At 36.5% G+C, this 17,500-nt stretch overlaps 1 protein-coding gene across 10 annotated transcripts in view; it reads left to right on the top strand.

The window, feature by feature from the left end:
* The window catches only part of LOC136828354 (monocarboxylate transporter 14), a 167,992-nt gene that overhangs the window by 97,341 nt on the left and 53,151 nt on the right, over positions 1-17,500 (top strand). Inside the window, exon 1 of one of the 10 annotated variants that reach the window (XM_067086293.1) lies at positions 10,337-10,811. The exons of 8 other annotated variants lie outside the window; for them this stretch is intronic. The gene's annotated coding sequence lies outside the window, so the exon portion shown is untranslated. Of the gene's footprint in view, positions 1-10,336; positions 10,812-17,500 lie in introns of those variants that run through there. One more of the 10 variants, XM_067086290.1, reaches the window with a different exon arrangement.

Below are 17,500 nucleotides of genomic sequence, written 5' to 3'. Positions count from 1 at the left end.
CAGTTGTTTATTCTATCTGTCCACAGTACCTGTCTTAACCCGTGTCTCGACACTCCTCTTTTATGAGGGGTTTGTGAATTGCTTAAGCGTATGAACTTTCGTAGCAAAGTTACGTTAACTTAAAGTAATTAATACTATTTTGAATAGATATTACTATGCTGAATAGATATAAAACTAGTTAACATAAGCGCGAGTTGTTTGAGAGGCAGTAAACTGGTTCAGATTGTATTTAGAAATCATTGAAAGGCATAATTTAGTTTTATGATCTTAAAATTTACATAAGTTTTATTCAGTATATGCATTACTAAGACCTGGTTAATTGACTGAAAGCTCAGTCCATGCAAGGTGCTTTTAAATTTAGCTGAGCATATGTAAACCGCGTTCATATCGGTGTAGGTATAGTCTTGTACTTTTAAGTGGCATTTTAGGTCATGCAAAATAACTGATGGCCTCGAGAATTATATTAATTTTAGTCCTAGTCCACATTCAGTAAGTGAAGTCAAGTCACTCAGAAATAGTTCGTGATTTAAGGATTAACATTTGAAAGTAAGAAAGGAATGCAGAAATCAATTAGGAATTAAAGTTATGAAAGTTTTTGCTAAGATAGTTATTCAGTAGGGCTTTATGCAGATAAGTCTTTAAGTCTGGAAGTTGTGTGATGTTCAGTTCAAAAGTTTCCATGTTTGTGCTGAGTTTGATGACAACTCGGGAAAAGTAGAAACAAGTAAAAAATGTACTTAAGTTTTTTTTGGCACAATGGAGGTTTCTGTATAGCCACTACGGTGTATAATCAAGGCCATTGAAAATAGATCTACCTTTCGGTGGTCTTGGTATGATGCTGTATGAGCCTCAGCCCATGAAACTTTAACCACGGCCCGGTGGTGGCCTATCCTATATCATTGCCAAGGTCTAGAGAATCGATTATATCTAACTTTAACCTTAAATAAAATAAAAACTGCTGAGGGTAGAGGGCTGCAGTTTGGTATGTTTAATAAATCCCTGGGTTACGACGGGCTCGGCTTACGACGTTCCGAGCTTACGACGCTCTTCAAGTATATTCATCAGAAGTTATTTCCCGGTTTACAATGCATGTTCGGGGGGTAAAGACGCTTATGACGCCAATCCAACGGAAGAAATATAGCTCCAAAACGGCAAAATGGTCAAAATTTGGATATTTATCATGATAAACTCAATAAAAATGCAGGTTACGTCGTTTTCAAGACACCCAGAGGATTAAAAGTAAGGTTTTCTTATGATTTTCGATTATTTTCGATGATTTTTCGGCTTACGACGCGGTGTAGGAACGAAACCAGGGACTGTCTAATGTTAATTCAAAAATCTGTCTTTCCATTAGGCATCTTTGACTCATCATTACGTCATGTGTCCATTTTATTATTATTTTTTTAATCTTATCTGTCTTTCTCCTCATTTGCTGATATTTGTCCATGTGCTTGTCCTTATTGACAGAAGTAAACTGGTTCAAGTAGTGTATATTTTTTATATCTTGAAAGCTTTATCTCAGATTGAATTATCAACAGGTTCGAACTCTGGACACATTTCATACTCTGCAGATGTGAAGTGTGCATGTATATGTAGTGGAAAATGAATTATCAACAAGTTTGAACACAAAACATATTTCAAACTCCATAGATACGAGTTGTTCATGTATATTTAGTGCAAAATGAATTAATAGCAAGTTTGAACTTTGAACATATTTCAAGCTCTGCAGTTATGAATTATTAATCTTTAATGTTAAACAATTACATTTTATTCAGTAAACAATACTTACAATTGCAGAGAGAGAGAGAGAGAGAGAGAGAGAGAGAGAGAGAGAGAGATTTAAGTATGGCCTGCTAGTTATCGCTTTTGATTCGACTGTGTGATTAGGTGCTCAGATATTTATCGGTGCGTTGACAGCGTCGATGAAGATGTCCTCTGGGTTGGTACATAGATAAAGTGTGTAAAATCTTGTAGTTGGTCGCAGAAACTGAATTGTTTTTCACATAATATGGATCCTTCCTAGATAGTGACTCCCAAGGGTTTTAACCCGGTATGTACCCACCTTTGCTGCTTGTTTAGTACAAGCCCGTTGGGATTACAGTAAAAACGTAAACAAAAGACTGTAAATATCACAAAGATAAAGACCCCCAAGAAATATTAGTCCTAGATAACGACCCCCGAAAACCTTTGGGGGTCACTGTCTAGGAAAGATCCCATAATTTATTACTATGGTCTTCTTTTAAGTCGTCAGCACTCTAGACTCTTGTTTATTTATAGTGATTCTTTAAATAGTACCAAAGTTGATTTTTTTTTTTTTTATTGCCTTATAGTTCTCATTTTCCTTGGTATTTTTAACTGATTCCCTGAGGCCTTTTTTTTTTTTTTTTTACTGTTGTCGAATCTTAATGTGAAAAAAAATACTATAAGAGACCTTGTATATCAGTGTATTTTTATTAAATTCTTTGCTCTAGCGTCTGATTGAACTTATTTCAGTAGTGACTAATTCTTTATCCTTACTAGTGCAGTCGTCTTTTTAACTGTCGAAGTCGTCTTTCTAACCCTTTTTATTGCAGGATCTGTCTTCCTATTTATTCATTGTCGCAGAGCCGTCTTTTTCTCACATTCGAAACTCTCACGACCAGTCAAGGCTGAAAACGCTGTTGTGGTTTGAATGATTGCCGTACATTTGCTTGTATCTTTACCCATTTTATTTTTACTGCTTGAGAAAGCAGTGTTTATCGGTTTCTACGAGTAAACCTTCGTTTAGGAACAAGGCTTACGTGAAGCGACAATTCGGAAAAGGCCAACGTAGTTTTTTTCACTTCTTAGAAGTGCCTGGTATCATGGTATGTGTTTAGGTTGTATGGCACCCTGTTGTTTGGAACTTGGAGTTCCAATTCTGTCTGACAACAGAGCGATTGTTTACTCTTTCTGGAGGATATTATCATCGGTGTTTTCCGAAAACGAGAGAAGTATGAAGACTGGGATTGAAGTTGCCATGTTAATTCATGAGGCTATTGCATAACATTTATCATCATTGGGCCTCAAGTGTGTACATATTATTGTTATTATTATTATTATTATTATTATTATTATTATTATTATTATTCAGAGATTAATCCTATTCATATGGAACAAGCCCACAGGGGCCGTAGACTTGAAATTCAAGCCTCCAAAGAATATGGTGTTCATTCGGAAGAAGTAACAAAGGGTAATGGGAAATACAGGAAGAGGAGATGTTAGTAGAAAAACGGGTAAATTAACAAATTAATAAATATATAAAAATGTAAGTAAAATATTAGAATACAAGTTGAATTGTATTAGGGTAGCAGTGCACTGCATCTTCGCTTGAGCTTCTGAAGTTCCAGTTGGACATCCTCTGGGAGGCTGTTCCACAGTCCAGTGAGGGTATACTGTAGGCAGTTGTAGAGATTTTGGATCCTATAATAATGTAATACAGTTTAAATGAATGTATACTAAGGTGGACCATTTGATTGGGTTAGCTTACTATTTGACTTGAGATGTAGCTAGAGTCCCCAAGTTATTGGAAGTATCTTTTAGGTTAGCTTACTATTTGGCTTAAGAAGTAGCTAGAGTCCCCAAGTCAATGTAAGTATCTTTTAGGTTAGCTTACTATTTGGCTTGAGAAGTAGCTAGAGTCCCCAAGTTATTGGAAGTATCTTTTAGGTTAGCTTACTATTTGACTTGAGAAGTAGCTAGAGTCCCCAAGTTATTGGAAGTATCTTTTAGGTTAGCTTACTATTTGACTTGAAAAGTAGCTAGAGTCCCCAAGTTATTGGAAGTATCTTTTAGGTTAGTATCTTTTAGGTTACTATTTGGCTTGAGAAGTAGCTAGAGTCCCCAAGTTATTGGAAGTATCTTTTAGGTTAGCTAGAGTCCCCAAGTTATTTACTATTTGACTTGAGAAGTAGCTAGAGTCCCCAAGTTATTGGAAGTATCCTTTCTTTTGAGAAGTTAGAGTTACTATTTGGTATCTTTTAGGTTAGCTTACTATTTGTAGCTAGAGTCCCCAAGTTATTGGAAGTATCTTTTAGGTTAGCTATTTACTATTTGGCTTGAGTATCTTTTAGGTTAGCTAGCTATGCTTGAGAAGTAGCTAGAGTCCCCAAGTTATTGGAAGTATCTTTTAGGTTAGCTTACTATTTGACTTGAGAAGTAGCTAGAGTCCCCAAGTTATTGGAAGTATCTTTTAGGTTAGCTTACTATTTGGCTTGAGAAGTAGCTAGAGTCCCCAAGTTATTGGAAGTATCTTTTAGGTTAGCTTACTATTTGACTTGAGAAGTAGCTAGAGTCCCCAAGTTATTGGAAGTATCTTTTAGGTTAGCTTACTATTTGACTTGAGAAGTAGCTAGAGTCCCCAAGTTATTGGAAGTATCTTTTAGGTTAGCTTACTATTGGCTTAGAAGTAGCTAGAGTCCCCAAGTTATTGGAAGTATCTTTTAAAATCTGTTTAGCTGCTTTATGGTTATTTAATCGTGTTCTGTTTTTTTTTTATTAGATTCTATATATTCTTCTTAATAATAATGTAGCGGTGGTGGTGACACAGTTACCTTCGACTAGATGTATTACTGACAAGTGTTACAGTGTGTGGGAGGAATTTATTATTTTATGCGCACATTTATGTTCTGACATTTTTAGCAATGTACTGGTTTTTGTTGGTTAGTTGCTATGAAAAAAAAATGGGAGAAGTAGGCATTTATTCTCTTTTCTTACGTTTTATGTAGAAATCCAGATTTATGAACGATTTCATTTCCCGGTTCATTTACCTCAAGTGGAAAGTGGCCTAGGATGAGTTTTCTGTCTACAGATGCAACATACTTTATTAGTTCATTTATCTTTTGCGTCGGACATATCTTTAAAAAAATGTACTGGTCCATAAAAAATGTTTTAACTGTAGTTCCTCATTTATCTATGTATTTCATCTAGAAGAATATTTATTTATATATCCTCTAGGTGGCTTGCTATCTTGTTAACACCTAAAGCATAGATTCATTCTGTCCTTTCAAACTGCTGAAAATAGGGAGGTTCTCTTTCTTCTGTTCGGTCTCTTTTTAAGGATCGCGTATCTCAAAATTTTTATTTTGAGATAAGCGATGTGTTCATTGAAACCATGGACTGAAAACCTGAGTACCAGTTAATGATAAAATTGAGATTTGTTCCATAAGAATGATCAAGACTACGTCATGTTTACAACGTAAGTGCGTCATTCGAGGAAGGTGGTTACGTAAAAATGTATAGTCAGCATATGAAGCGTGACCAATAACGTATATGGCGTCCTCGTGATGATATGGTTTTCTAATCTTTTCCGAGAATTTTTTTCCTGGGCAGTTCTCGGGCTTGGCACCTCGCTTGGTTACCTAATTACGAAACCCCACCCCACCCCCTTAACAATTGTTTTATAGTGCAACTAGTTTCTCGTTGGACGGATCGATATCGTACTCGGCTAGCACTCTGCTGGGCCTGCGTTCGAGACTCCGGCCGGCCAATGAAGAATTAGAGGAATTTATTACTGGTGATAGAAATTCATTTCTCGCTATAATGCGGTTCGGATTCCACAATAAGCTGTAGGTCCCATTGCTAGGCAACCAATTGGTTCTTACCCACGTAAAACATGTCTAATCATTCGGGCCAGCCCTAGGAGAGCTCTTCATCAGCTCAGTGGTCTGGTTAAACTAAGGTATAATTTTATAGTGCAACTGTGAGGTTTTCCCCCTGTTACACCTTTTAACCTTTCACTGTCAATTTCCCTTTCAGCGCTGAATGACTTTGTGGGTCCCAGCGCTTGGCCTTTGGCCTAAATTCTATATTCTATTCTGTTCCACGTCATGTTTACATTGCAAGTACGTCATTCGGAGAAGGTAGTTACGTAAAAATTTATAGTCAGCATATGAAGCGTGACCAATGATTTATATGGCGTCCTCGTGATGATATGGTTTTCTAATCTTTTCGTGACGATTTTCCAACTTTCTGAGGAGTTTTTTCTTCGGCAATTCTCGGGTTTGGCACCTCGCTCGGTTACCTAATTACTAAGAGTACTCCTGTACCCCCGTCTTACTTTTTACCCTCCCCGAGGACGTCGTACAATTGGAACTTCAAAATTTCAAGCGAAGGTGCAATGCATTAATACCCCAGTGTTATTCACCTTGCATTTTAATACATTTTTATCTGTTGATTCATTAATTTATTTTGTCTTTTTAATAAGTGAATCTCTTCTTTCTATATTTTCCTTTACCTTCTCTTACTTCCTAATGAACGCCATATTCTTTGGAAGCTTGAATTTCAAGTCGGTGACCCCTTTGGGCTTGTTCCATATGAATAGAGTTCATCTTCTGAATAATAATAATAATAATAATAATAATAATAATAATAATAATAATGCTAAGAGATTCACAATTTCGTGAAAAACAATCTGTGCAATAAAAGTCCACAATTGTATAGTAAATATATTACTATGTAAAATAAACAAAGTCTTTCGAACACTTGAACGGTGTTGCTCATCAATGCTAAAGTTAAAATATTAGCGCTGATGAAGAACGCCGTTCAAGTATTCGAAAGTCTTTGTTTATTTTACATAGTAATATATTTACTATATAATTGTGGACATTTATTACGTTATAATAATAATAATAATAATAATAATAATAATAATAATAATAATAATAATAATAATACCTGGTAAAACGCCAGGTTTTCGTGACTCGTCGGAAAGGTCGACAAGGCCATCATGAATGTTTTGTCGCGTATTCAGTAACCTCGCTGCCTTGAACTTGACTGGACCCTTCTCCTCGATCTTTGTTTTTACCCAAGTCAAGACGTCTTGGAAGTTACGTAATTGTATCACTGGTTCTTAGGGTATTTGTAAAATATGCAAGATCATATCCCTTCCGTCGCCAGATTACGTAAACACGTCAATCATTCAGTTACATCCCTGTAGGTCCTAGGACTAACCTTGCCGAGGGCGTAGGATGTCTGTTTTGGCGGATTTCGCTTCAACAAAACAAGTCAGTTTTCGACATTTTGATTGCAACTTCCAATTCCCCCGCTTTCCTCTCTTCCGTCAAGGCTGGGCTAGACGGAGATACTGAATTGTCCTTGGTAGTTCGACGACGTAGGTGGGTCGTAGCCAAAAAATATCTGATCGTTTGTACTCGGGACGTATTGCGAGATGCTATCGTTCTGAGAATCTTGGTACTCAAAATATACCTAACATTTGTTTAAAGTTTCAAGTATTTAAATTCAATCCGTTCCCTAAATTGGCTGCTTATCTGTATGATTGCACTTATCACCTTTTGAAAGGTACCCACAAGCCATACTATATGAATATCTTGGCTGCTAAGGTATATCTTTGGAATCAAATATCCTGGTTGTAATACGTCACTGTAGCCGTTAAAGCTGAACTTTAATAACTTGATTCTGAAATATTGTCAGAAAACTCCCTGGCTTCCACAAGGAGTACCCTGGATTGGGTATAGGAATGGAATACAAAATTTAGGCCGAAGGCCAAACGCTGGGACCTAAGGGATCATTCAGCACTCCAAAGGTGTAACAGGAGGGAAACCTCGCTGTTGGACCATGGATCAATTGTTAGGAGAGGGTGTAAAGAAAGACGGAATAAAGAGAATATGAACGGAGGTACAGTAAAAGGAATGAAAGGGGTTGCAGCTAGGGGCCGAAGGGACGCTGCAAAGAACCTTGAAGTAATGCCTACAGTGCACCGCTTGAGGTGCACTGACGGCACTACCCCCTTACGTGGTGGACTGGGTATAGTGATATTTCAAGAGAGCTTAGGAGAGGCAGTCAGGCACATTCTCTACTGCCTGTTTATTTAAATCTTTGACCTTTTTTATTTGTCTATTTATTTATTTATTTATTATTGATTATTTTTTTCATTTCAACCCTTTCTTTATCTTAACTGTTGCTTAAAACTCGTAAGCTGTTCAGTTCGCAGATCAAGTCAAGAGTCGTGAGTGTGACATATGTCCACTTAGACATCAAGAAGATTGATTATGATGATATTACATAATTAAAAAAATGATAAGTGTTTTATTAACTTTGCTCTGAGATTCTAGGGGAAATGAGGACAAATAAGGTTTATTTTACATAAGTGTATCAGATTATATTATATATATATATATATTATATATATATATATATATATATATATATATATAATATATATATATATATATATATATATTATATATATATATGTATATATATACATATATATACTTTTTCATGTGTATAAATAAATACATTCATACATTTATATATGCAATATATATATATATATATATATATATATATATATATATATATATATATATATATATATATATATATATGTACACACACATATATAATAAAGCCAATGGCATTATCTGCAGTGACTATCTTTTTATTTAGATCTTGAGTCTATCTGTACTTCTTTTCCACTTAGAGAGAAAAAGAAGAAGTATGGACATATTAAGAGAGTATAAAAGATAGTCTCAGCAGATAATGTCATTTACTTTGATAGAAATTGCACAATAGAAAATATGCCTAAATAACACACACACACACATATACACATATATATATATATATATATATATATATATATATATATATATATATATATATATATGTGTGTGTGTGTGTGTGTGTGTGTGTGTGTGTGTGTGTGTGTACCCAGTGATACAACCTCAAGAGACCTACTGTTATGAACTTCGATGAGCTCATGTATCTAAAAAAAAAAAAAAAAACGTTAAAAAACAACTCCAAACGAAATGAAGGATAGACTCCCTCCCAGAAATACTGTAATTCAAAGAGCCCTTTAACCTCGTTACATGGAAAAGCAGCACAATCATTTAATTCAACATCAAAACCCTACGTGACTCTTTTTATCTTTTTTTTTTCTTTCTCCCCCTTCCCCCTCCCCCCGCCACCTCATCTACACCCAGGGGAACCACCATCTGACACCGTCTGTTGTTCAGAAGGCGGTTATCTAATACCTGGTTATCTGACGTCTTCCAAACCAAAGTCGTGATTGATAAAAGTTTTGAGGGGAAGATTTAGCGCTGGGTGGGGGTTTCTGGTCCCCTGTCTACCTCCCATCCCCTTCCCCATCCCTGCAACCCCTACACCTCCCTATCCCATAACCCCTACACCCCCTCCCCATAACCCCTTCCCTCCCCATAACCCCTTCCTCCTCATAACCCCCTACACCTCCCCCTCCCCTCCACTCTCCCATAACCCCCTCCCTCCTCATAACCCCTCCCCCCCTCCCCATAACCCCTCCCCTCCTCTCCCCATAACCCCTACCCCTCCTCCCCACAACCCCTACACCTCCTCCTCCCCATAACCCCCCACACCTCCTCTTCCCCCATAACCCCTCCCCATAACCCCTTCCCCTCATAACCCCTTTCCCCCATAACCCTTCCCCTCCCCATCACCCCCTCCCCTCCCCTCCCCTCCCTCCCCATAACCCCTCCCCTCCCCATAACCCCTACACTACTCCTTCCTCCCCTTCCCCTCCCCATTCCCCTGAGGCCCTACCTCCCATACCCCTGCACATAGGTGAAGGTCAGTACCCTGAAAACAACAACGATTAGATTTCACAGATTATGGAGGTGTAAATATCGCTCTCTCTCGCGCGCGCAGAGAGAGAGAGAGAGAGAGAGAGAGAGAGAGAGAGATTAAGTAATATATCAAATCACTGCTCGATTTCACAGAGAAAGGAAAAAAAAGAGAGAGGGAATTAAGTAATATATCATGCTCGGTTTTAGAGAGAGAGTCAAGAATATGTATCATATGTTATGGATAAACATTAATTAAGAAAATTTTGTAAAATAGCTTCCTTTCCTAGTACTCGACTTCTTTTATTCAGTGACTCTCATACCATCTCATAATTCAGCATTGATTGTTTGCCTTTTATGGAATGCTGCCTTTTTTCGGAAATTGTTGCTGTGTTTTCACAGCAATCCGTACATTCCCTTGCATGATCACAATCCCAAAATGAAACGATGAATTTCTTTTATTAAATTTTATTACTCGCTTTGATGTTGCCGCGTATGCATTGATTACCCAGCACTAAACGCGAGAATGAATGGAATTCTTGCATGGAACCACAACTGACATGCAACCGAAGCACCGATTATCAGTGCTTTGGTAATCGATGATAAAAAAATAAAAAAAAATAGATAAGAAAACCGAATACAAGAGGATGGCCAAGATCAAAGTCCAAGCGAGAGAGAGAGAGAGAGAGAGAGAGAGAGAGAGAGAGAGAGAGAGAGAGAGAGAGAGAGAGAGACCTCCATAGCGTTAACTAGTCGCCACTACACGTCAGTGGCTTGATCGCGCCGGGCCTTGATAGGCGTCTCGAGAAGAGAGAGAGAGAGAGAGAGAGGTGTCTTCTCGTAGTTTTGGTTGGCCCGGGATTATGTTCTTATTTTCGGTGAATTTGTATCGCTCGGCATCGGTGATTCACCGATAGTGTGTTGCTCGACTATAACCCTATATTTTTTTGTGTGCGTGTGAGAGGTTACCCCCGCGAGATTGAAGTACCTTCTTATGTTTAATGCCCGCGATTATCAGGTACAAATTGTGCCCCGAAAGGAGTACGGTTAAATTGCATCAGTTGCCTCTGTGGTGAATATATTTTTGCCTGTGCGGTTTCTTACTGGATAGTGAATTTATATGATTATATAGTTAATAGATACAGAAAACTATAATAAGTGAAGTTCTTCGTAGGATTCACTTGGATATTGTGTTATATGCTGTTAGGAACGCCCGTCCTCCAGTTGTTGTAGGTAAGTGATGCACGATGGATTATAAATATATTTGATGAAATGATTAAGAGCCATGATGAGGATTCTGGTGTTTGTGAAGAAGATTGAGTCAAAATTTGATCCCCGTAGCGGGGTAGTGCCGTCAATGCACCTCATTGCGGTGCAATGTAGGCATTACTTAAGGTTCTTTGCAGCTTCCCTTCGGCCCCTAGCTGCAACCCCTTTCGTTCCTTTTACTGTACCTCCTTTCATATTCATTTTCTTCCGTCTTACTTCCACCCTCTCCTAACAGCTGATTCATAGTGCAACTGCGAGGTTTTCCTCCTTTTACACCTTTCAAGCTTTTACCGTCAATTTCCGTTTCAGCGTTGAATGACCTCATAGGTCCCAGTGCTTGGCCTAAATCCTATATTCAATTCAATTCGGCTCATCAAAGGTTTGATGTAGAAGACCTCTATGAACATTTGACAGAATTGATATTTCATAAACTCAAAAGGTTGGATGCAGTGAAACAAAATAATTGTTAAAACGATTGTGACAAGTATGGTACATGTATGTGAGGATGGGTCACTGTGATTAGTGAAGATTTAGCTTTTAAAAGGTTATGTTGAAGATTGGTCGGTAACGTGAGGATTTTAACAAGGTTTTCAGGTGAAAATATGATGTGAAGATATGATAATGGAAGATACGATAATCGGAAGACCAAGCTGTCAGAACTGTAGTTATTTGATAACAGAGAAAATAAGATTTAGATTAGACAAAGATTCCGTTTTGTCTTGTTACCAAAACATAGACGGTACATGGACTAAAATCAACGAATTTTTTATTTTAGCAATTAAGAGCAGAATTCACAGGTAGGACGCAAGTAAGTATTAAACCTTCCAAAAAAAAAGGGTGTTTAAGCGTGATTTATAACAACAGGTTGTAGTTCAACAAAGAGTGTGAAGTTGACTGTGCTTCTAAAACCAATAAAAAATGTGAAAATCCACCAGAAGTGCACTCAGCTTACAGGAGTGCATCAAAACTGCTCCCATAGTTCGAAAATGTATCCAGATGGTGCCCAGCATGTGAAAATGCACTCTGAAAGGTGCTCTCTGAGTGCGAAAACAGTCTTGTCACTTCAAGGAGCGAAGATTTTGACAAATTGAGAAAATTGACGTTGTGGTTTGTTCTGTCCTGTGGTTTCTGATTTCCCCGCTATTGCGATGTTGAAAGAATATTTCCTTTTATTATCTATTATCAAGGATTATTTATGCTACCGCAGATCTCTTTGGTATTTGCGAGGCTTGACAGATGTGGAGAGTCATTGTGCTGGAATTCTTGGTAAATTTTACTGTCTCCAGTGATGTTTATCTCTGCACTGAAGGTTTGCAGAAGTCTGCACGTTGTCATGCGGATGTAAAATTCATGTTCATTGGCTGGTATAATTTAAGATTTGTGCGTCCTCGCATTTTTATATCCGTAGAAGCTTTTTAAAATCTCTGTCTCCTGCGTTCAGTCAAATGACACACCGGTATACCGGTAGAAAGAAGTAACTTCAAAGCTCCTTGGACTGGCCACTTAGCTATAAAATTTGTCATTCCGCGTTCAAAATTCGTGTCCACGCATTTTCATATCCTTTTAAAAGCTTTTTAAAACCTCTACCTCCTGCGTTCAGTCAAATGACACTTTGGTATACCGATAGAAAGAAGTAACTTCAAAAGCTCCTTTTGACTGGCTACTTGGCTATAATAATTTGTCATTCCCCGCTCAGAATTCGTGTCCACTCATTTTCTTATCCACATAGAAGCTTTTTAAAACCTCTACCTCCTGCGTTCAGTCATACGACACAAAGGTATCAAACCTTTTGACTGGACTTGGCTGTAAAATTTGTCAAGCGACGTGTCCACTCAAAATCTCCACTTTGGACTGGCTCTTGGCTCCTAATAATTTGTCATTCACGCCGGCTCGATAGAAAGAAGTGACTTCAAAAGTCCACTTGGCTGTAATCATTTTCTTATCCACAGAAAGTCCACTCATTTTTAAAACCTTTTAAAACCTCTACCTCCTGCGTTCAGTCATACGACACGCCGGTATACCGATAGAAAGAAGTAACTTCAAAAGCTCCTTTGGACTGGCTATTTTGCTATAAATAATTTGTCATTCCGCTGCTCAGTCACGAAGAGGTCAGCTCTGGTAACCAGAGAAGTCGTGGTCAATGGGAGATTGATGGTGTGTGGTGGGGTCCAGGAAGAACTGAGATAATGTCAACACAACGGCGGTAATCATCGCCCTAAGAGCGGTGTCACACTATAAAGCCTTTTCTGACGTCTAGATCATCCTACTTTCAAACTTGATTCTTAAGTTGTCTACTCTGACGGCCAAAATTAAACGCGTGGTCATGCCCCTGTGACATCACCTTGAAGAGAACGAGATATTTTTCTGTTCTACTCCATTACGTAAAGTTTTTTGCTATTTATAGAAGGAAAGTCTGGTGGGACGATGCTATTCGCAGATGCCAAAGATATGCTCGTGCATTGTCGTGTGCGGTGCTGCTTTAACAGACGTTTGTAGCTTGTATGAGGAACATTTTCATAAATTTTCATAATGCTTCGCCGAAGACACAGATGACATTGAAAACACACACACACACACACGCAGAACTTCTTTGTAAGTTTTCATAATGCTTCGCCGAAGAGACAGATGACATTAAAAAAAAAAAAAAACAGAACTTCTTCGTAATTTTTCATAATGCTTCGCCGAAGAGACAGATGACATTAAAACACACACACACACACACAGAATGGTATTAAAAAGATGGAGCATGTATTTGTTAGTAAGAGATGGCAGTAATTCAATAGTAATTATTGATTTTTCTCTTTCACGTTGTGAAACATAAAAGTATAAACAAGGTAGCATTTAATAAGTTAAGGAAAAAGCGAGTTTCTTCCTAAACGAGTTTATGTAAACTATATTTTGATATTTACCGAGGTCGCCCTAATGTGTAATATATAACGCACGATTCGTAGAATGACGTGCACTCTTTAACAATAGCGCAAAATGAAATACAGTAGGTTTTCCACATAATTACAACACGAGGAATCATTTAATGATGTGTTACATGCTACTTCTCCGCTCCTGAGGCATATATATATATATATATATATATATATATATATATATATATATATATATATATATATATATATATATATATATATATATATATATATTTTGTATTATAGGTATATACATATATATATAAATATTACATATATATTTTGTATTATATATATATGTGTGTGCGTGTGCATACAAAAATATCCTGTGAACGCGTCTGGTATTCTTTTGTTTACGAATAGCAGCTTTGTTAGACATAGATAAATCTTCGTAACCTCCATTCTCGGCAAACACTACTCCGGAGCATGATAAAAACAGTCTCTTTTTCAAGAATCCGAAAGTCATCTTCCAAAAAAAAAAAAAAAAAAAAATATATATATATATATATATATATATATATATATATATATATATATATATATATATATATATATATATATATATATATATAAATAAGATAAAATTACCAAACTGGCAACCAGCAGGTCCTTGCATGTAACACAGTCCTGGAAAAGAGCGCTTAAAGAGTAATATGGAAGAATAACTATTCTCTCTCTCGCCCCTTACATAAAAGAAGATTATAGGATTTGGGTATTTATTTTTTTGGGGTCCTCAGTGTTGTCATTCTTATCTCTGAAGAGATTTGTTGATGGTCGAGTGATACCGCCGCTTGAATTGGGTGATAAAATTGTGTAACGATAATGAGCGTTACCTAATCGTCGTGCTTTTTTTTTTTAGCGATAATTGTGTATTTTGACGCTCAAGCGATGAATAACAATGATTTTGAACAGAAATTATGGCTTTTTTCTTTTTTTATTTGGGGTATAGTTTGTAATGTCAAGTCAGTCTTGTTAACATTACTCAAAATATACCGGTAATAATATGAAGCAAGCTTTTTCTCTCTCTCTCTCTCTCTCTCTCTCTCTCTCTCTCTCTCTCTCTCTCTCTCTCTCTCTCTCTATATATATATATATATATATATATATATATATATATATATATATATATATATATATATATATATATATATATATATATATATAATTTTTGTATAGATGTATCAATAAATATGTATATACATGTATATATATATATACATTACCTAGAGAACCATGCTAGAATGAAAAAAGGTACAGATTCGAGCCCTGCAATGAAGTAGCTGTCAGATTTTTAACCTAAATATCTCTAGAACGATGGCCGAGTTTTGATGACATTTCTGAGACGCGTAAATTATTTGATTTTATGTAAGCGACACTCTTTAGTTGTATGACGGTAAATTTCCATTGATAATAAAAAATAAGCGTGGTACCCCACACCAAAAAATAAAAGTACCATTGTCTTTCAAATAATTCTGGTAATATACAGACAGATAGATAAAAAGAACAAAAACATTACTCTCTTGTTCGGGGTACAATTGAAGGCACTTCAACAATCTTACGTTTATACGTATGTCAACGAATATAGGTGATTAGAATTAGTAACATCTCGGAAGTACCATGTTTTGCTTTTGTAATCATTGAACAGATTATCACAATTCTTTACTCCGTGATATATATTTTTTTAATATTCAACAACTGACAAGATATAAGAAGTGTGGTATATGTAATGTAAAGGCGAAGGGTAGGGAAGCTCGTTTGAGATACTATGGCCATTTAATAAGAAGAGAGGAGGTGGAACCAATCAAGAGAGCTAAGAACATGCCAGTGATGGGGAGGAGGAGGAGGAGTGTGGGGCGTCAGCGGATCAGATGGATGGATGTGTTGAGGAGGTATATGGGTGAGGTGGGACTGGGGGAAGAAGATGCAAGTAGAAATAGATGGAGAACGTTGACTTGAGCAGCCGACCCTGTTACACAGCAGGACTTATAAGGTTGAAAGAAGAAGAAAGAGAACTGTTTGTGATGTAAAAATTTTCTTTTTATATATTGAAGACGAATCAGTTTTTGACACGTTGATAATTACTTATACACAGGCAGAGGTCATATAGTTATTCTCTCCTTGGGAGGGTAGTGCCTTCGGTGCACCTCACGGGGTGCACTGTAGGCATTAATAAAGGTTCTTTGCAGCGTCCCTTTGGCCCCTAGCCGCCACCCTTTTTCATTCCTTTTACTGTACCTCCATTGATAACTTTCTTCCATCTTGTTATCCACCCTCTCCTAACAATTGTTTCACAGTGCAACTGCGAGGTTTTCCTCCTGTTACACCTTTCAGACCTACTTTCTCTCAATTTCCCTTCCAGCGCTGAATGACCTGATAGGTCCCACCGCTTGTCCTTCGGCCTGAATCCTGTATTCCATTCCATACAGTTATTCTGCCCTTGTATGAATCTCTGTTTATGCACATTGAAAACAAATGCCGGGTAATTCTGCAAACGTGCACCTGAGTCATTTTGTTCCATCACTACTCGGTATTTCTTTTATGCTCCTGTTGAATAGAGCTCATAGATTCTGGGAACCAAAGGTTTCTGCAAATATGTACACCCTTCAGCACGCAATCGCTGGAATGCTTTATATAGAGACTCCAAGACCTTTCCTGGTATGCGAATGGGTTTCGTTGCGTAGGTGAGGTGTTTGTTTACATTAACGTTGTATGTGTATGTATGTATGTGTGTTTGTGTGTATATATATAAATAATACAAATATATAAATATTTATATTTATATATTTGTATATGTGTGTATCTAAATATACTGTGTGTATATATATATATATATATATATATATATATATATATATATAATATATATACACATATATATATATGTATATATTATATATATATGTATATATTATATATATATGTATGTATATATTATATATATAATTATACTTTATATAATATATATAATATATTGTATGTATATGTGTGAAAATTTGCACAATATTGCATTAGATATTATGACACTTATTTATGTTTATCATTAAATATTAACACAACTTCCGATAACGAAATTGCGAAGTTGCCAGGTATGTTTTTGGTTGTATGTTTGTGATAGAAATTCATTTCTCGCTATTATGTGGTTCGGATTCCACAGTAAGCTGTAGGTCCCGTTGCTAGGTAACCAGTTGGTTCTTAGCCACGTAAAAATAAATCTAACCCTTCGGGCTAGCCCTAGGAGAGCTGTTAATCAGCTCAGTGGTCTGGTTAAAGTAAGATATACTTAACTTAATTTGGTTGCGTATGTGTATGTGTGTTGCTTTAAAATCTTTCTAGAACAGATGACTGGATTTAGGTGAATATTGCTGAATAAGTTACTCTGTTGGTGAGCTCCACTAGACGGTTAATTGTTGACCTCATCAATGAAGTATTGATCATTTGTGGCCTTCAAGTGCCGGAGTAATGGATGGCTTTCTTAAATTTTTCATCATTCTCCAATGAAATCCGGCTACCCAGTACCGTAGAATGTGTAACAGTGTTTAATAATAATAATAATAATAATAATAATAATAATAATAATAATAATAATATAATAATAATAATATATTATTATTAGTATTATTATTATTATTATTATTATTATTATTATTATTATTATTATTATTATTATTATTATTAGTTGATACGAGATTCATCAGAGAAGCAGTAATGTCATTGTCTCATTAAATATTCAAT

This window comes from Macrobrachium rosenbergii, chromosome 42 (assembly GCF_040412425.1).
Source record: "Macrobrachium rosenbergii isolate ZJJX-2024 chromosome 42, ASM4041242v1, whole genome shotgun sequence".
NCBI classification, from domain to species: Eukaryota; Metazoa; Arthropoda; class Malacostraca; order Decapoda; family Palaemonidae; genus Macrobrachium; species Macrobrachium rosenbergii.
The sequence above is the reverse complement of the archived record's forward strand: the minus strand, read 5'-3'. Positions and strand labels throughout refer to the sequence as shown.